This window comes from Camelus bactrianus, chromosome 29 (assembly GCF_048773025.1).
Source record: "Camelus bactrianus isolate YW-2024 breed Bactrian camel chromosome 29, ASM4877302v1, whole genome shotgun sequence".
In the NCBI taxonomy this organism is placed as follows: Eukaryota; Metazoa; Chordata; class Mammalia; order Artiodactyla; family Camelidae; genus Camelus; species Camelus bactrianus.
In genome coordinates this window covers 12,499,340-12,518,173 of record NC_133567.1, presented here as the reverse complement: position 1 = coordinate 12,518,173, position 18,834 = coordinate 12,499,340, and the positions used below count along the sequence as shown (strand labels likewise).

Sequence of the window (18,834 nt, the reverse complement as noted above, 5' to 3'; positions counted from 1 at the left end):
TGCATGTCTAATATCCTCCCAGGCAAAGCAAGTGCTGCAAGCCCAAAGGACCACATTTTGAGCAGCAAGGGGCTAAAGACCACAGATCTTTGGCCCTTTTGACAGGTGGAAAGTCTCTGGGCTTGGGGTTGGGGCCACTGCTGCTAATTGAACTTCTACTTTATCAGGAAGAGCCCCACCATCTCTCATTGCTTTTTTGAAAGAAGGATGTCAGTTCTGGGTGTTTCATAAGCCATGGCTCCTTTTTTGAATTCCACAGTTGTGTGACATCGTGATCACTGCCCTGAGTTTACTGAGAGAGTGGCTTTGGACAAAAGGTGTTCATTTTACTATTAACCAAAGGAGGCAGCACTTTCTTTTTCCTCTCACCACCCTACAGGCTCTGTGCTGGTGGGTTTCTCTCTGGTGGTGGAACTCTGCATGTCAGAGGTAAATCTGTGAGCTCTGTAACCCCAGATGAGCTCACCTTATAAACCCTTTGGTGGGGGAAGCAAATACACCCACACGCTTGGCTCTGCTTTTTAAACGATCTAGAAATTTTAGCAGTGAATTGGGAGTTTGGTGGCAGACAGACGTAAGATCTGGGCATATTGGAAATGGTTTTGGAGACTGAGGGGGTCAGAAGTTTTTCCTTGGCAAAAGGTGGTCAGATAGAAAAGGCTGGACTGGTTGGCTGAGATCTCTCCAGCAGTCACAGTCAAGCGAGTATGTGTCCTCAAGACCATCTCATTCAGCCCCATTTGTAAACATGATCATTTGACGGGTGAGGAATCCCCGACTCCAAAAGATGAAAGGATCTGCACTATGGAAAACGGTGTGGCATTTCTTCAAAAAATGACAAATAGAATTATCATATGATTCAGCAACCCCACATCTGGGTTTAGACTCATAGGAAGGGAAAGCAGGGTCTCAAAGAGATGTTGGCACAGCCATAGTCATAGCAGCATTATTTATGACAGCCAAGAAGTGGGAGCAGTCCAAGTGTCCATTGATGGTTGAATGCATACAAAACTGTGGTAGGTATATATGCTGGAATATTACTCAGCCTTGAAAAGGAAGGAAATTCTGAGATATTCATTATAACATGGGTGACCTTTGAGGCCATTGCGTTAAGTGAAGTCACAAAAGACAGTCACAAAAAGACAAATATTGTAAAATTGCACTCATATGAAGAATCTAAAATAGTCAAATTCATAGAAACAGAAAGTAGAATGGTGGTTGCCAGGGACTGAGGGGAGGAGGGCTGGGGAGTTAGTATTTAATGGGTATAGAGTTATGGTTTTGTATGATGAAAAATTCTGATCTGTTTCACAACAATGTGAATATGCTTGACACTGTTAAACTGTACACTTAAAAATGGTTAATGGTTGAAAAAAAATTAAAGGATTTGCCCAAATCATGCAGCCAACTTGTTTTGAGCCTGAACTGGTTTATAGATTATAAACAATTCTGCTTAAAAAAAATCTATACCACATAAATGAAAATTTGGAGGAGTTCAGGTCCTTACATGGTAGTGTCATTTCTCCCCAACTCTGCAATGTTCTAGCACAAATGTTGATTGGCACATGTCTGTATTTCAACAATGAGAATTTTTTTTTCAAATGTGTGGATGTTTCAAGTCATTCCTTTTGGGTTTAATTTTGAAAAGAAGGAATAGGGATTTTGGAAAAGAAAATAGAGGCAAAATGGATTTTAGAGTAGGCATTTTCGGAGTGAAATGCAAGTAAAGAAACACAGTTGGGCATTTGGATTGTCCTAGTGTGTCTTTTGGAGGAAGGAGGCTAGAATATTCAGACATGGAGGCTGTGGGTCCCTGCCGATGTGTTCTGCTGTGCTGGGTGCTCCTGCTGGTGCTCATGCTCTCACCCTGTGCTTGCCGTCTCCCATTCCAGGGAAAAGGCAGATTCTGCAGCCACCTGGTCCTCCTCTAAGACCATTTTCAGTGTCCTGACGTGGCATTTCTGAACCTCAGCTCCCTTTGGAAAACTGCATATGTTACAGGTCATTCTGAAATGGTGGCTTTCAACTAGGGGCAAGTCTCCCCAGTCGCAGGGGACACACTTGTTAATATCTGGAGTCGATTTTGATCGTCACAAATTGGACAAACCCTGGCATTTAGTGTCATTTTGGCCCATGTGGCTGCTAAACGTCCTACAGTGCACAGGACGGATCCCACAACAAGGAATCACCCTGCAATACATGGTCACTGGTGATGTTCTGACCTTTTCCCCTCTTAAGCATTCAAGTTACTCTGCTATTTTGTGCTTCTTAGATCTTGGGCTTGGAAGTAGAAATCTCTAGGTCATAGAATTAGAAAGCACTGAACACTTGGATGGAGGAGACCCAGGAAAAACACGTCTTTATAAATAGGAAAGCCTTCTAGCAAACAAGTGATAGGAAATGCAGATTAATTGTGCATTACTCACTGCTTTGTCGTTACCCAGGTGACAGCCTGGTATCTAGACTGTATTGTATTCTTAGTAGGTTATGGGAGATACTGTAGTGTGCCTTAGTAGGTTATTTTTAGAGGGTGTAAAAGTATGAAGGGTTTCATGGTTTTCTTTGTGACTTCACTTCCCATCAGCTTAAAAGTTTTTTTAAGCATGGAGATTTTCTAGGCATATTTTCGTAATTGGGACTGTTGTAACCCTTGAGGAGGGAAAGATGTGTGAGTGTGTGCACGTGTGTGTCATAAGGGGAGTGGGAGGTCATTTCCCCCTATAACTGAGCTCTGTGTTAGTGGTGGTGTCTTTAGTAAAAGAAGACATCAAGATGAGGAATTCTGGGAAACACAATTAATCAGTATCTTAAAACTGAGCTCACCAGCTAAATAATTGAACTTCAAGAGGAGATGTAAGATAGATTTAATGAGGTATTTAAGACCTAGAATTTCTCTTTAAAATAATCAAGAGCTTAATTAACTAAAAAACCTGCGGTACAGTTTCAAACATGGGGCTTAACAAAGGCTATTTTTAAAAGCAAGTATTTTTGACTGTTTAATATATGGCAGGCATTGTGCTAAATGCTTTATCATCTTGTTTCCTCCTCAGAACAACTCTGTGTGCCAGCTGTATTTTTTCCTTTTTTATTGTGGTAAAAAAACATATAACATTAAAATAACCATCAACCATTCTTAAGGGTGCAGTTTAATAGTATATTCACAGTGTTGTGCAACAGATCTCTAATTCTTTTTCATCCTATGACACTGAAACTCTGTACCCACAAAATAATAATTTTCCCCCTAGCCTTTGGCAGCCACCTTTCTTTCTGTTTCTGTGGTTTTGATGACTTTAGATACTTACATAAGTGGAATCACACAGTATTTGTCCATTTGTGACTGGCTTAGTTCACTCAGGAGAATGTCCTTGCATTTCATCCATGTTGTAGCATGTGACAGGATTTCCTTCTGTTTCAGGGCTGCATAATATTCCATCACATGTATCTATCACATTTTTAAATCCATTCATCTGTTGATGGACACTTGGATTGCTTCCACTTCTTGGCTATTGTGAATAATGCTTCTAGATCATGGGTGTGCAAATATTTCTTTAAGATCTTGATCTAAGTTCTTTTGGATAAATACCCAGAAGTGGGATTGCTAGATCATCTGGTAACTCTTTTTCATTTTTTGAGGAACCCCCCATACTGGTTTCCATAGTGGCTGCACTATGGATTTAGGGATTTCAGCTTCACTGCATCCTCACCAACACTTCCTATTTTCTGTTCTTTTGACACTAGCCATCTTGGTGGGTGTGAGGTGATAGCTCATTGTGGTTTTGATTTGCATTTCCCTAATGACTAGTGATGTTGAACATCTTTGCATGTGCTTATTGGCCATTTGTATATCTTCTTTGGAGAAATGTCTATTTAAGTCCTTTGCCATTTTTAATCAGATTATCTTTTGTTATTGTCAACCTGTAGGAGCTCTTCATATATTCTGGATATCAAACCCTTATCAAGCATATGGTTTGCATTTATTTTCTCCCATTCTGTAGGCTGCCTTCTCACTTTTGATAGGTTGCCTTCTCACTCTTAATTGTTTCTTTGAAATGTGCAGAAGTTTTTAGGTTGGTGCAGTCTCATTTGTCTATTTTTTTATTTTGTTGCCTGTGCTTTTGGTGTCATATCCAAGAAATCATTGCCAAATTCAATGTCTTGAAGCTTTCCCCCCATGTTTTCATCTAGGGATTCAATAGTTGCAGGCCTTACATTTAGATCTTTAATCCAGTTTGGGTTAATTTTTGCATACGGTGTAAGGTAAGGGTCCAGCTTCACTCCTTTGCACGTGGGGATCCAGTTTCCAAAACCATTTTCAGATGAGGCTTTCCTTTTCCCATTGTTTGATTTTCAAAAATCAGCAGCTACTTTTATTTTTCACGTTTTATAGATGAGAAAAACAGGGTTAAATACATTGTAAAATGACTATAATGCAATAAAAAAAGTTAAAAAAAAACAGGATTAAATAAATGTGCTCAAGGTCATCTAAAAAGTGACAAAACCAGCACTCAAGGTCATCGTCCAAAGCATGAGCTTTAACTGTTGACATAAGGAGAGAGAAGGGGAGGGAAAAGTTTATCAACTTCTGGTGCGACTTTGCTGAGTTTCTTGATTTTATTATATTTAGAGGAGACGAGGAGGCAAGGTTAGTGGTTTCTTAGATGCTGTGGCCTCAAGTTCTTTAGTTCTGTTCCTTGTTCAGCCTGGCTTGGTATGGTCTTGTTCCTGAGCTTAGGACTCGGGTCTGGAGAGGAGTTGTAGCCTCTTCTGCTTTTCTTGAGCCATCAGAAGCGAGTGTCCTGGGCATTTCTTCCCCACGCTGGTGGCTTGAGTGATGTCGCCATGTGACAGCTGTCCCTGGGAGTCAGACATTCCTTTTGCTCCTTTTTCTGGCAGCTGTGCATTACCTGATGGTAAATTCAGACTCTTCTTCGCCTCCTGGAAGTTACGATGGCTTGTGAAACTGTCACCCTGCAAAATGCTAATCCCTGTTACCTAATATAACCGGGAAAGGCAGGTGCAGGTTACTCTTGCTTAAAAGTAAAGAGCATATTCATGTAATTAATATTTTCAGCAGGATGAAATGACATAATTTGCAAGTGTCTGAAGTTGAATTGTACAGTTCCTGACTTTCTAGCATGTGAGAATTCTTAACTATAATAATAATAATAATAATAGTAGTAGTAATAATAATAATAGTAGTAGTAGTAGTAGTAATAATAATAATAATAATAATAATAATAATAATAGATTTTTGGTCTTATCAGATGTTTTCCTATTTTTCTGGCTTTGAGTTCTTATGAAGGACATAGAAGTAAAGTTGTTTTTTTTTTTGTTTTTTTTTTTTAAAGAAAGGTGGGCAGGGAAATTTAGGCGAACAAGAATGTGTGTAATGAATTCTAGACCTAATGTTCTGGCTGTAAATTAGCTTCTGATCAATGTATAAAGATGGACCAATAGTCCTAGTTTGCAAAGTGTCTTTGTATTACTGGGTAAAAGATATTTGCCACTGTTTTGTCTAGAAATATGCTTATGTCCCTGGTGTTTAATTTCAGCTGGAGGGGGAACCTTTCCTGATTTGAACTGCATTTTAATGGCTTTCCTTTAGGTGGAAGGGCAGCAGCTTTTAACAAGATGCAAAAACTTTCTGAGATAAATCTGAAACATTTCCTATGAGAAAAAAATAAATCTTAGGGTAATGATTCTAAAATTTGGTTTTGCTGGTCTTTAAGGTGTCTCTGGTTATTTCATTCTTGTGAAACTCTCAAAAGAAATTAGTGTTAATTTCTTTAATTGAATTGTTGGAAGGCCGTGGTGGCTAAATGCAAGAAAGGAAGATTGATGGGTGTGCTACTTCCATTAATCGTTGGATTTTAATCTAATCTGTGGTGATTTTTTCCAAAGCTGAATTAGGGTTTGGAACAGTGGAAGAGAAGATTCATTGTATACTGTATACTGTAGTTCTACAACAAACCCTGAAAAGTGGCTCCTGATCGCCAAGGAACTTACAGTCTCATTTGACTACTTACTTAGCACCATCTATTCTGGATGATTTAATATTCTGTGTGAGCTGTGTGCCCTCTAGTAAGTCACTTGACATCTCTGGGTTTCAGTTCTCAAATTTATAAACTGATGGAATTGAATTAGAGTGTCTCAAAGGGTCTTCCTGAACTATACTCTGATTTCTCTGAACCTCCTGTGGCGTAGATCCAGAAGCTAGCATAGTCAAGGCTGGTTGAATTTTGGGATTAAGATTGTGGCTGCTGGAGCCAGGCTGCCTGGGTTCGAATCCCAGCTCGGCCAGGGCCAGGGGTGTAACCTGGGGCGGGTTCTGTGGCTTCTCTCTGCCTGATCCCACATCTGTTAAGCCTGGGATCATTGGGCTAGTTGAGAGTTAATGTGATGCACTTGAAACAGGACCTACACTGGCACGTGGTTAAACACTTAGAAAGTGGGCTGTCATTATTAAAAAAAATTCATCCTGTTCGGGAGGAGAGTGGGGTTGGCTTTCATCATAGCTGGCAGGGCTCAGCTCCTCTTGTGGCTTTTCTGAGCAGGTTGCCTGTGCTGACTGCCCCGGCTTGGGTCTTGGTGTGTTAGGCAGGCCCTGGGTGAGTGGAACGAGGCATGTGGTTCCATTACATCAGGAGTGCTCTTGCCTGGGCAGTGCCTCCCCCGGAGGCATCCACTCCATTCTCCCAGGCCCCCATCAGGATGCTTGGACTCTGGGCTTTCTTGGGTCTGGAGGGTCTGTAATCTCCCCTACAAAGGAAGGAGTGACCACGGGGAGAAAGAAGACAAAGCCTTTGGGTTATAAATAGTTTCTCACAAGATGTTCTTGCTCTGAGCTTCTGGTACTTATGATGGAAGATTTAGGCTGTGATCAAATGTAATTGCCGAGGGGTGTAGGGAAGTAGCCCTAAACACGTGCTCATGGGCTGTCTTTGTGCTTTTTCTGTCCTATTCTAGACTTCAGAATCTCGGATCAGGTCTTCAGCCAGCGAGGTCTGGTGACTTCACAGCCTTTGTGGTTCCTGCAGTGGGCCTGTGACTCTCCTTGGTGGTCCACTTCCTCACGTCTTGGCTCCTGTGGTTTATTATAGACGGGAAGGTGGGATGGATTATGTGAAGCTGCAGAGAGCTGCCTGGGAAACATAGAACGGGACCTTCTTGCGCACCTTTCATAGAGGGCAATCTGCGATCACGTGTGCGCATGCATGTATGTGTGTGTGTATTAGAGTTGGGGGAGCAGAAGAAAAACAAAATGAGTAGAAGAAATAGTGACATAAAGGAATGGCTTCATCTCATCTCCCAGAAACATGACCTGACCTTGCTGTTGCTGGCTTCAGAATGTTTGCGTTTCCTCTAATCCATATTTTTTCATGGTCAAATGATATTTTATAGATTATTGCTTAAGCCTCCTGTACCTTCTCACTCTCTCTCCCTAGTGAGTTTACTGCCTGTGGGGCCACATTCAGAGTTTGCCTGGGCAAAGAAAGGGAGCAAATGCCTAATTAGTTGATTTTCTATATTTAATTTTACTTATTTTGCCTAAAAAGTTGAAGGGGGTGATCTCTGAAGCAAAGTTTGGATTCATATCAACAAGCCATGTGATTCAGGTCATGATGTCACAGGAAATGGTTGAGTTATAAGTATTTGTTATTATTTGGCTTCCTTCTGTCTTTACTGTGGGGACTGACCCCCTCTCCCTCCCTACCCACTTTTAAGGCTTTAGGCTACACTAACATCTGGCAAGTGGCTCAGAAAATCTCCGCAGGGTCTATTTCCTACCCTGAATTCTCAGCCAGCCTGCTGTGCCCGGCACCTCCTGTATATGCTCATTGCCCGGGACCTCCTTTCCTTCAATCTGCTCGGTCCCTGTGGATTCCAGTGGACCATTTCCTTGGCTCTTCATTGTGGCTTTACCAGGATGCTGAGCTTTCTCTCTCTTGGCTTGGCAGTTTCACTGTGTGCTGAGTGCCTAAGCAAGCTCTCAGAGCCTCCACTGAGGTCTGGGGCACTGGACTCCATTGTCCAGGGTGGAATTCTGACGTTTCAGCCACATACAGGTGCTCCACTGTACACGGCTATGCCTCTCGGTTGGGGTTACCTTGTGTCTGCAGCTGGTGAACTCACTGGGCAGGCAGAGCCCAATGTTAATGAGGCTTGTGACTGTAAGTTCCATGTGAGTCAGACACCGTCACTTTGTTCCATAATGCATTGCTCGCACCTTGTCCTGTCAACTTGCAAATGCAGTTACTTGCTGACCTCCAGGAGGCAGGGAATAGGAGCAATGCTTACCCATCCTCACTGCAAAGAACAAACGAAAACAAAACACAAAACCCACTCTCCCTCCAAAAAAAAAAAGATCCCCAAAACTATCTCAGGTCATTAACTGTATCTCAGTATATGGAAAATGTATACTAAAAATTACCATCACCTTATCATAATAATGATGGTATGGTAATTATAATAATCATCTTGTGAGTAGCCTTAGGAAGGTAGGGTGTTTAAATATTCTAACCAAGCTGATTTTAAGGGACTCCAATGATCCTACGTCTTTTCAAATTTTCTTTTGACATATTTGACTATGTTTTTTTTTTAAGTATAATTTCCATTTTATTGAGTTTTTGCTTTTCCAGAGAACAATATTTCTTCAGTCATTAAGGACTGAGTTCCTTACATGGGCTTTGGTGGAGGTCGTGGGGCAGCACCTGCAGGTCTAAATCTGGGCGGAGATATTCGGTCCCTCCGGGCTTCACGAGAACGATCCCTGACTACCTTGCTGTGAATGGCATAGCTCGCGCAGTAATGTAGTTTCACACACAGCTTGGGAAGCACATAGGCGTTGAAAACGCTTGCTTCCAAAATATCCCTGACGGCTGCGGCTTCTACTATGTTTCCAATAATGAAATTCTTAATGGCCTTGTCCTTGGGCACGCATCTGGCACAGCTGGTGCAGCGAATAAGCTGCACATGGCCGCAGCCCTTTTTGGCGCGATCATTGTTTTCTTTTCTTGGTCATCTTGGAAGTGAGGATACGAGAGAGCATATCTGACTATATTCTGATAGGTTGCTTGTCTTCCGCCCCCCCCCCCCCAATTTGTATGTCAAACAAAATATTCATAATCTCATTGGCAATTGGGTTTAGGTTAAAAAAGTATTCTTTTTCCTCTTTGGTCTTGATATCTTTTTATATACTTAAAAGATATACTGTTACTCTTTTTACTTAGAGTTATTAGGCTAAAAAAAGGACATTTGATTATTGCACATTTTCTTAACGAGTTGATTTCAAACTATGCTGGCTCATTTTTGAGCCTGTAGGTTTGTCTTGTTTAAAAAAAAAAACTTCTATGCAAAAATAAAAACTTAGAATACATCCTTTTTTCAGGTGGGAAGGTATATTTCTCTCATTATAATAAGGTTTTTTGCTTGTTATGAATTCCTTTAGCTATGATTATAAAAAATATATTTTGTAGCTTTTAGGAGCATATCCATAGATTAAAATCTCACACATGTATATTCTAATTCCAGATGTTTATTTTTCACTGATCACAGAATCTGGCTAATCAATGGTTCTCTCTCTTTTGAGTCTTCTCTCTCTCTCTCTCTTTTTTTAATGTGGTATCTGATTCTTAATTTGAGGGCTTTTAACCTTTTCATTGGTCACAATTCAAGCTCACTACCAGGTCTCTGGGTTTCCACTTTGACCTTCCCTAACTCTAAATCATTATTGGTTAGTTATTACCCTTTGCTTCAATTTACTCCTACTGATGATTTAAAGTCTTTTGAATGTTCTAATGTGACTCAATCAAGATTAATGTTTCAGGAAGAACCCTAGGAGGCCTATGGTTAAATGCTTACCAAGATTACTATGCTTATTTAGTGACTCAATAAAAAATCAATTTTTTCTAAAATGGCTAGATATTTTACCACTGATTTTATTACCTAATTTGTTATGATTTGCCCTCTCTTTTTATGAGATATTTGCTGGAAATACTTTGTGTAAATATTTAATTTGAAAAATTCACTGATTTCTTAAAAAAAAAAAATTGCCAATGTGTTAATAGGTTCAGTAGCTGATTTCCCTTGTGATTCTGTACAGTCTCAACCAGCTGTCATGATTAAATGTCATTTCTCCAGGATAGGATAAATATGTAAAAGTCTGTGTTAACAAAGTATTACTAGTCCCAAATGGTTGAGTTTCTAATTTCATTATAGTTAAAATCAGACTTTTAATGACCAGTTAGGTCATTTCAACATTATTATTGTATTTTCATCCATTTAATTTCCAGAATTCTTCTTCCTAGATATTCCTTTTAATTTCCTATAAATTATTTAGGTTAGAATAAACTCATGCTATTTTATTCATTAACCTCCATCCATATTCAGGTTTCCATTAAATGTGCTTTTTTTTCTAGCAAAGGATTCTGTTACTATCAGTTTTGTGAGTTTTTTTTTTTTTTGTAGCTAACTAGTCTTCCTCTCATAATATGCCTTTTTCTTTTTACCAGAGCTAGAATGTATTATGCCAGAGTTTTCCAGTGAACTTTCATTTTCCCACTTTACATTATGTGTGTTGTTTCTCTGTTAAATGTGTAGAATGAGTTCAAGGTTTCTACATAAATTCCCAGCGGCATATGTGTCTCAGAGTTGCACAGTTGCCTGTCATGCAAATAAACATGAGACTTTGAGACCCATGGGCCAGCTCGTCAGCAAGTTTGATAATTAATAAATTGGAATAAAGTTGTGATATCTGTTGAAGCATGGCAGCATGGAGAGAGTGGAAGGGGGTGAAGGTGGAACCTGAGTCTTGGTGGGAGACGTGGCCCTGCCGCTTAACTATCACATGATCTTGGGCCACCCAGCTGCTCTGGTCCATCTCATTGACTTAGGAATAAGGACACAATAACTCCCCAAAGATCTAAGGAAGTAATTCTACTCAGTCGACATTATAGATGTGGCAATAAGATGAAATGAAATGAGCGAATACAAAATCCTTTCGTGGGACTTAGTCTAGTGGAGAAGACAAACAATAAACAAGTAACTGATAAATAAAATCATGGTAAGTGCTATACATAAAGGAAACCACATGGCATTGCGTTTGCAGAGGAGGTATGTAAATAGGAATTAAAATCCATTAGAGGAAAATGTGGCTTAAGGGATATTGGAGAGCTGTGACATGTGAAATGTCAGTCCATCATTCTAATATCAAAACCCCAGAGCAGGATTCTTAGAGCATCCTTAAAAATGCAGATTCCTGGACCCAGCACTTGGGGTCTAATTTAGCAGAGCTGTGGTCAGGCCCTAGAATCTATATCTTTTAAGAGCTTCCTAGATGATCCTGTTTTGAACCGTTGGGGTTGGAAACTATTCTGGAGAAATCCGAGACAGAACCGATTACCTATCAAAGAAATGGCTGCGGCTTCGTCTTCTTGTTTCTGGCTTCCCATCTGCCATGTGTAGCTTCTCAACTTCAATCTTCACATTTCTGAAACTTATGTGACACTGAGCCCTGGGCTTCCCCAGCCCTGGTCCCCATGAGCTGGTCCCCATTTCCCAGCACATGTGTTGTATCGGGGAAACCTCTGAAGTCTTTTTAAGCTGGGGGAGTGAGGTCTGTTCCTGGTGCATATATTGGAATTCTGGTGCGTAATACTGTATGTTAAGTAGATTGTTGTGGGTTGTTTTGGGGATCTGAATGCAAACCAGTGGGACACATACTGGGAAGTCCATGGAAGTAATGGCTGAGATTCCCTCCTAGCAAAACTCACTGTACTTCCTCCCTGCCTAGTTTTAAGATTTTATATATTATAAAAAAATTTATATATATATAAAGATAATATATATGAAGATTATATGTATATATATAAAATATAGTTGAGTGGTTTTTGTTTTTTTTTAACTTTTTTTTATTGAGTTATAGTCATTTTACAATGTTGTGTCAAATTCCAGTGTAGAGCACAATTTTTCAGTTATATATGAACATACATATATTCATTGTCACATGTTTTTTTCGCTGTGAGCTACCATAATATCTTGTATATATTTCCCTGTGCTATACAGTATAATCTTGTTTATCTATTCTACATTTTGAAATCCCAGTCTGTCCCTTCCCACCCCCAGCCCCCTTGGCAACCACAAGTTTGTATCCTATGTCTATGAGTCTGTTTCTGTTTTGTATTTATGTTTTTGTTTTTTCTTTTTTAGATTCCACATGTGAGTGATCTCATATGGTATTTTTCTTTTTTAAAAATTTTATTTATTTATTTTTAATTTTTATTTTGTGTTTTAATTTTTATTTTGTTTATTTTTATTTTGTGTTTTTTAATTTTTATCTTATTTATTTATTTTTAATTTTTATTTTGTGTTATTTTGTGTATTTAATTTTTAATTTTTATGTTTGTTATTTTTTATTGACTTGAGTGGTTTTAAATATGGAACTAGCTCTTATGTTGGGATCCTCAGGTCTAGCAAAGCTCAATTTGAGTCTTGTAGAAAAGGAACCTGGAGTCTCTTCTTCTTTTCTCATTCCCTTTGGGGATGTTCAGGAAAGGCGGGTAGCAGTTTGTTTGGGAACATACAGTACCCACTGGGATTTACCCATGAGAGGCTTTTTCCAAAATTTGTTTATTTTAGAAACCCTCCTGTGTGCCAAGCTATATTTTTAACAGGTTGATTGCTTGCAGTCCAGTGAATTTTAGTGGCTCATAGGGTGTGGCTTTTGGAACCCAGCGTGTCCTGAGCAGTGATGCTTTGTGGTCTCGGGGTGTAAACTCAAGTCACCTTTCGTGTGCAGTGATCGCTGCCTTGAGAACTCAGAAGCTTCAAGGTTTCTCTGGCAGGAGGCCCTGCAGGTGGGGTGAGTGACTCACCAGGGGGCTCCGACATGCCTGTCTATCTTCCCTGAGGATGTCTCACTTCTGCTTCTGCATCATTTCCACACTCATCCTGAAGTGGAGGGATGGGGTGGGTAGCTGCCTGTTTAATGTGGTAATAACTATGGGACAGACAACCCCTTCCTTTGTTTTTGTTTTTTTTGGGGCATACTGAAATAAGCTGAAACTTGTAAAAGACTCCACAAATCCTGAGATCCACAGGAAAATAAACTCACAAAATACAGGAAGCCGAAATTCTGATTGATTTTTAAGATACAGATTTTAGATCCTAACAAAAATGTCTTGCTTTCAGGCCTGGCTTTATCTTACATCTTCTCCTGGGGATTCTAAAGTCTTGGACAGGGACAAACTCTCATATACCATGCCAGACATATTGTCTACCCTGGTCTCCGCCCTCCTTCACAAGGAAGGCGCTATCTCATAACCACCCCCCTCATCCTGTAGTCACGGTTCCTGCCAGTCAGGACTCCCTCCTGGCTACCCGCTCAGATTTCTCCCTCTCTTCCCCGCAGGGAGGTGAGGAAGTGAGGAGGGGAGGTGGGACTCACTTGGCTGCTGGAATCCCTTGAGAGCTGTAGAGATCGATGGTCTTTTAGCTAAAGTTGAAACCAAGAGATGAACCAAAGATGCCAGATGGCAGGTTCAGGAGGAGAATGGGTGAGGGAGAGCGCAGAAATGTGTATGTCCTGGGCCTCTTCTTTCATTGATACTAATCATAAGAGGAGATGAAACACACTCACATCTGATGAGAATGGTGTAATCCAGTGCGGCCAGACTTTTGGCCTGGATTTGCAGACATGGTCTGCAAAGGGGTCCACCTTGAGTGAAGGGCAGGATGGAGCCGGGCCAGAGAGGCTGAGGGGGTCTGATACACACAGAGCAGGTGGGGCAGTGTGAAAAGCATGGTGAGGAGCTTTCAAGTCTATCAGTCTGGCAGGAAGAGAGCTTCTGGGTGAGCACGTTAGCATGTTTGGGCCAGACTGTGGAGGCCCAGAGAGTGCTGTGACTTGTAAATGAGGTTTACACCCCTGGCTTTTTGCTCTCAGTAATGCTTGCTTGCTTTTACATCTAGTAGAACTTTTATCAAAAATTACCCTGCTGTCCATTTTCAGTTAACGAAAAGGGACAACAGATAGAAATGAGAGCATGTAAATTATTCTCTGGAGTGTTTTTCAGTATTAAAACTAATTGGATTTTCTGCATTATCATTGGGAATGTAATCAAGGGACTGATTCATAATAAGAATGTCTTTCTCTGTGTGTGTATGTGTTGTGTGCGTGTGAATATTTCTTATTTTGGGGGAAGAACTCAACCTTTGTTAGAGAGAGCTTTAATTGTTCCAGGGCAACTGGTTTTTCTGTTATAACAGATGGTAAAATGACCCTCAAGTGCGTTGGGGTAGCTGTTAAACTGATTAATTCTCAGTGGGACATTGTGTGTTAATTAGGGCTTTATTTCTACTGGAGAGAAAAGCCAGTATGTTACCATATATGATAATTCTAAGGCTCTCAGGAAACATGAGAAATTAGTTTATTCCCCTGTAAAATGCTCAAAGGACCTTAAGAGAATTGCTCACAAATCATAGAATTCCAGAATTTCAGGGGTTGATCTTAAAGATGTTCTAGACCAGTGGTTCTGAAACTTGAGTGGGCATCAGAGTCATCTGGAAGGTTTGTTCAAACCCAGATTGCTGTCCACCCCCACCCCACCCCCACCCACTGCACCCAGTGGGTCTAGTTCAGTGGGTCCGGGGTGGAGGCTGAGAATTTCTGTTAAGTGTCCAGGTGATGCCGGTGCCTGGTCTGGCAACAATTCCCCTTGTTCTACACAACACTGTTTGCCCCGGCTTCACTAAATGGCTCATTGGTTTATCCATTCAAGAAATATTTACTGCATCTCTCCTCTTTGCAGACAGTGTTTTAGGTGCTGGGTTTACAGCGATTCACAAGACCAACTCCTGCTCTCCGGAAGCCTCTATGCCAGGGCAGGGGGCTGACAGTGCACCCTGTAACTCTAGGCAGGGATAGGAGGCGTGAAGATGAAGAAGGCCAGGCAGGACAGCGTGGGAGCACGGTGACCAGGGAAGATCTCCTGGGGAGATGAGCCCACCAGGCAGAGGGTGCGGCAGGTCTGAAGGCCTGAGACTGGAAGTGGTTGCGGTGTTTGGGGCTCATGTTACTGGAGAAGAGTGAGCAGAGGAGGAAGAGTGATCAGAGAGGGAGTCAGGACACTGAGGACAGTAACACACGAAAACATTCCTGTTACCAAATGCATTGGGGAAGCCCTGGCATCAGCAACATTCCATCTTTTTCTTGACTGCAGAATTCCTTATAGCCTTTACTCTGTTGCCGTCCAGGAGAGGACTAAGGCATCTAGTCTTTCTCAAACTTGTGTGACCAAAGAACTTTTAATTCCACAGTCATCTCAGAGGCTGGTCTTCTTGAAACCCATTTGGGAAATCTTGATCTAGTGAGTCTTTCTCCCTCATTGCCGTGAAGGAAACTGAAGACCAGAGAAATGGAATGACTTGTCCAAAACAAGGAAGCTTGGGGGAACATGGGGTGCTGGAAAGAACACTGAGTTTGGAGCTGGAAGCCTGGAGATGAGACTTTGCTCTAACTCGGTGTTAGTGGGGGAACTAGGCACGTGGCTTGAACTCTGTGGGTGTCAGTTTTCTGCACTAAATGAAGGGACTGCATTGTCTACTTTCCCATGACCCTGGAGCCACTGTGGGGGAGTGAGTCCTGCTTTCATCTTTTTTTTTGTTTGTTTGACTACTGAGTTTGTGTCAGCTAAGTAAAAGCAAAGGAAAGATACTGCAAGACATATAAAGATCTATTCATCAAATACCGCCATGTAGATTCTTTTTTGCTTGCCAATGAATACACTTCCCGGACTAGAAATTAAAATAAAATCTGTCAGAGAATTTAAAACACTGAATCATAAAATGTTGGTAAGGAAAATAAGAAACTTATCAACAGTAAGATCTATGATAATGTACTTTCCTGAAAAATATTTTAACACAGATTTCAATTTTAATGAAGTTTGTGGTTGATTCCAGTACATATGGTACATCTCTCAACAGGTGAAACATACCTTTTCCTTACATGCTTTGTGAAGGATTATTGAGGGAATCATAAAAAGAATAAACTCTTGAAGTTTAGTCTGTTACTTGTTGGAGTGACTTTGGACTGGTGTCTCTGGGCTTCATTTTTTACATTCATAGAAGGGGCCTGGATACTCTTTAATGACTCTGTGAATTTAAGCTGGTGCCATAAAGGTTCCTTTACAGCTAATTCAATCTATATTGACCATTTTTGCCTTAAAAGGATATTAGCAATAGAGTCTTTGTCAAGGTGTGGCTTGAACCGGAGGGTTCCAGGGACTCGGTGTGAACTGCATTCAGGTAATGTGAAGTCAGAGGTGTTCCTCCCCATTCTGGCCCTCTGGGCAGAGTGTACTTCCTGGTCTCCTTGTGGTTGGGTGGGGCCATTTGACGAGTTCTGGCCAATGAGTCATGTGCAGTGACGGGTGCTACTTCCAGGCCAGAGTATTTAAGTGCCACAGCAAGATCCTGAGGAACCTTCTTTTCCTCTGTCACCAGAGTGGCAACATTCTGGTGCCGTCAACTTGGGTTCTGGAGCCAGAAGTCACGGAGCATATCTCTCTGATGACCCTTGATGGATCATGAATTGTGTGCAAGGAATCAGCTTTTGCGGTTATAAGCCCTAAGATGTTCTGGGATGCTTGTTACAGCGACATTATGTAGCCAATCCTGACTACTGGATTCAGTGAACTGGGGAAATCTCAAGAGACTACAGGAAGACCAGCTATTGGGAAAATAATTATTTTAGGAGAGGTTTCCAGTTGGCAGCCCCTCCTTTAATGGCGTTTGCCTAAGGAATTCTGCTGCTCCTATGAACAGCAGAGTTTACAGGCTTGGTTAAAGAATGAATGAATGAGCATAGGTTCTGTTATTCTGTATCCAAACTGATATACATTATAAAATCACATAGTGCAAGAGGCAATATACGTGGTAGGTCGGGCTGGGTTACCTGGGTTCAGAGTCCAATTCTGTGTTACTTTGGGCAGTTTTCTCAAACTCTCTGGGTTCCAGTTTGTCCATCTGCAAAAAAAGGATAATAATAGTACCTATTCCTTAGGGCTGTTGTGAAGAATAAGTTCCTTTATGTGTGTCAAGAGCTTGGACTAATGCTTGGAATGTACTAGGCAGTCAATAAATCTTAGCCATGTTTTCCTTTCTGTCTCCTCCCTTTGTCTCTTGTTATTGACATTGAAAAAAAATACTGAAAGGAAAACACAGTGTTAGAATCGTCATCTCTGGGTAACAGGATTCTGAGCGATTTTTGTATTTTTGTTTTTGTTTTTGGTTTTTTTTTTTTGGTACCAAGTGTGTTTTCTTTGAACTTGAGTTGCTTTGTGATCAGAAAAAGTTCTATTAAAAAATATTTTCATACTATTGTAAAAATGACATATTTATTACGATTATTCTCCAAAAGAGTATGTGCCTGTGTCCACACTAAATCCTATGATTGCTGTTTTGGCCTCACCATTTTGTGATCAATTTCTGTTGGATTTTACCTGCTCTGAAACCAGCTTTCCACCTTGACTTTTTAATTTTGTTAATGATTCTTTCCATCTCTTGCCCACATGTTGTGAAGACCAGTGAATCTCTTGGTTTCTTATAACTTACCAAGTCTTATAAATTCTCTTTCTCCTAAATCCCTCTCACATGACCCTCCCCCACCCAGCCTAGTTCAGATCCTTATCATTTCACGCCTGGACTATTGGAGTTTTCTTGTCTACAGACTTCTTTCAACCCTTACATGGTGATGCCAGACGGATGTTCTTAAAATAATACTTCGATTGTATCATCCCTTCGCTAGAACACTTCCAGGGGCTCCTCAGGTTCCCCATTACTGAGGATAAAATCTAATCTTCTGGCGTGATGTTGAAGGCTCTCCCCAATGGCTCTGTCCCGGCTCTCCCAAATACTCTACTCGTTACCTTATTTATGGAATTTTCTAACCATATTTCTTCATGTGCTCTTCTGTCCCCGTTATATCTAAATTTTACTCATCCTTGAATATCTTTGTCCAAAGTGTTCACAGTTTTGCTTTTGTAAATTGCAGTAGCTCTGTTTGGTGGTTAATCACTGGCTTGTGCTTTTCTTGTATTTGAAACAGTGTTAGTCTCTGTGCCTTTGAACAGTGCACCTGCTTCCCTTGTCTCTCTAAATTGTAATGTTTCTGAGAGTGCTTACATTTTTTAGCACCCAGTGTCCTGCAGAAGATGGGTCATCTATGGGTTGTTGATTGATGAATTCTTGTATCTTTAATACTTGATAAAAATAGATGTAAGAATGCAAAGGCTTCAATTAAAGACAGAGTTTCAATTTAGCTATTTTCCTTGTTGACTTTATTTTCAACTTTGCTATTTATAGTATTGTTTATCCTGATAGTCTTCCTTTAATGGTCAGATCAATATTTGCTTGAATATCTCCCAAAGTGAACCTTCTGTAATTCACTACATAGAGAAAGCCATTACATTGTTGAGGATAGGATATTTTTAAATGAAATAAACTCCAGCTAGTAAAATCTTAGTGACAGGAAGCAAATGCTTGTGTTGTTTATGACCCAGATGCTGTCCCACCAAATCGTGAGCTCCCTGTGGAAGTTACTGCTTCTGTCCTCTTCCATGAGCCCAAGGACCTCACATGGTTCCTGGCACATAGTGAGTGCTGGCTGTGTGTTCTGTGCAAGACCGCAGAGCAGCACTGCAGACGTGGAAGGAGGGGAGAATTTCATCCCAGATTTTTTTTTTAATGTATTGAATCTTTGTCATAAATTGAATACTTTTCTTCTAGTGAACAAACAGAGCACAGTTTTTTTAAATGAGGGGAGGTAGTTTGAAGTTT

General features: G+C 40.7%; 1 protein-coding gene and 1 pseudogene across 2 annotated transcripts in view; one reads left to right on the top strand and one right to left on the bottom strand.

The window, feature by feature from the left end:
• The window catches only part of SLCO5A1 (solute carrier organic anion transporter family member 5A1), a 108,197-nt gene that overhangs the window by 10,390 nt on the left and 78,973 nt on the right, over positions 1-18,834 (top strand). The gene's annotated exons all lie outside the window — the stretch shown is intronic.
• On the bottom strand, positions 8,201-11,457 carry LOC105081506 (small ribosomal subunit protein eS26 pseudogene; annotated as a pseudogene).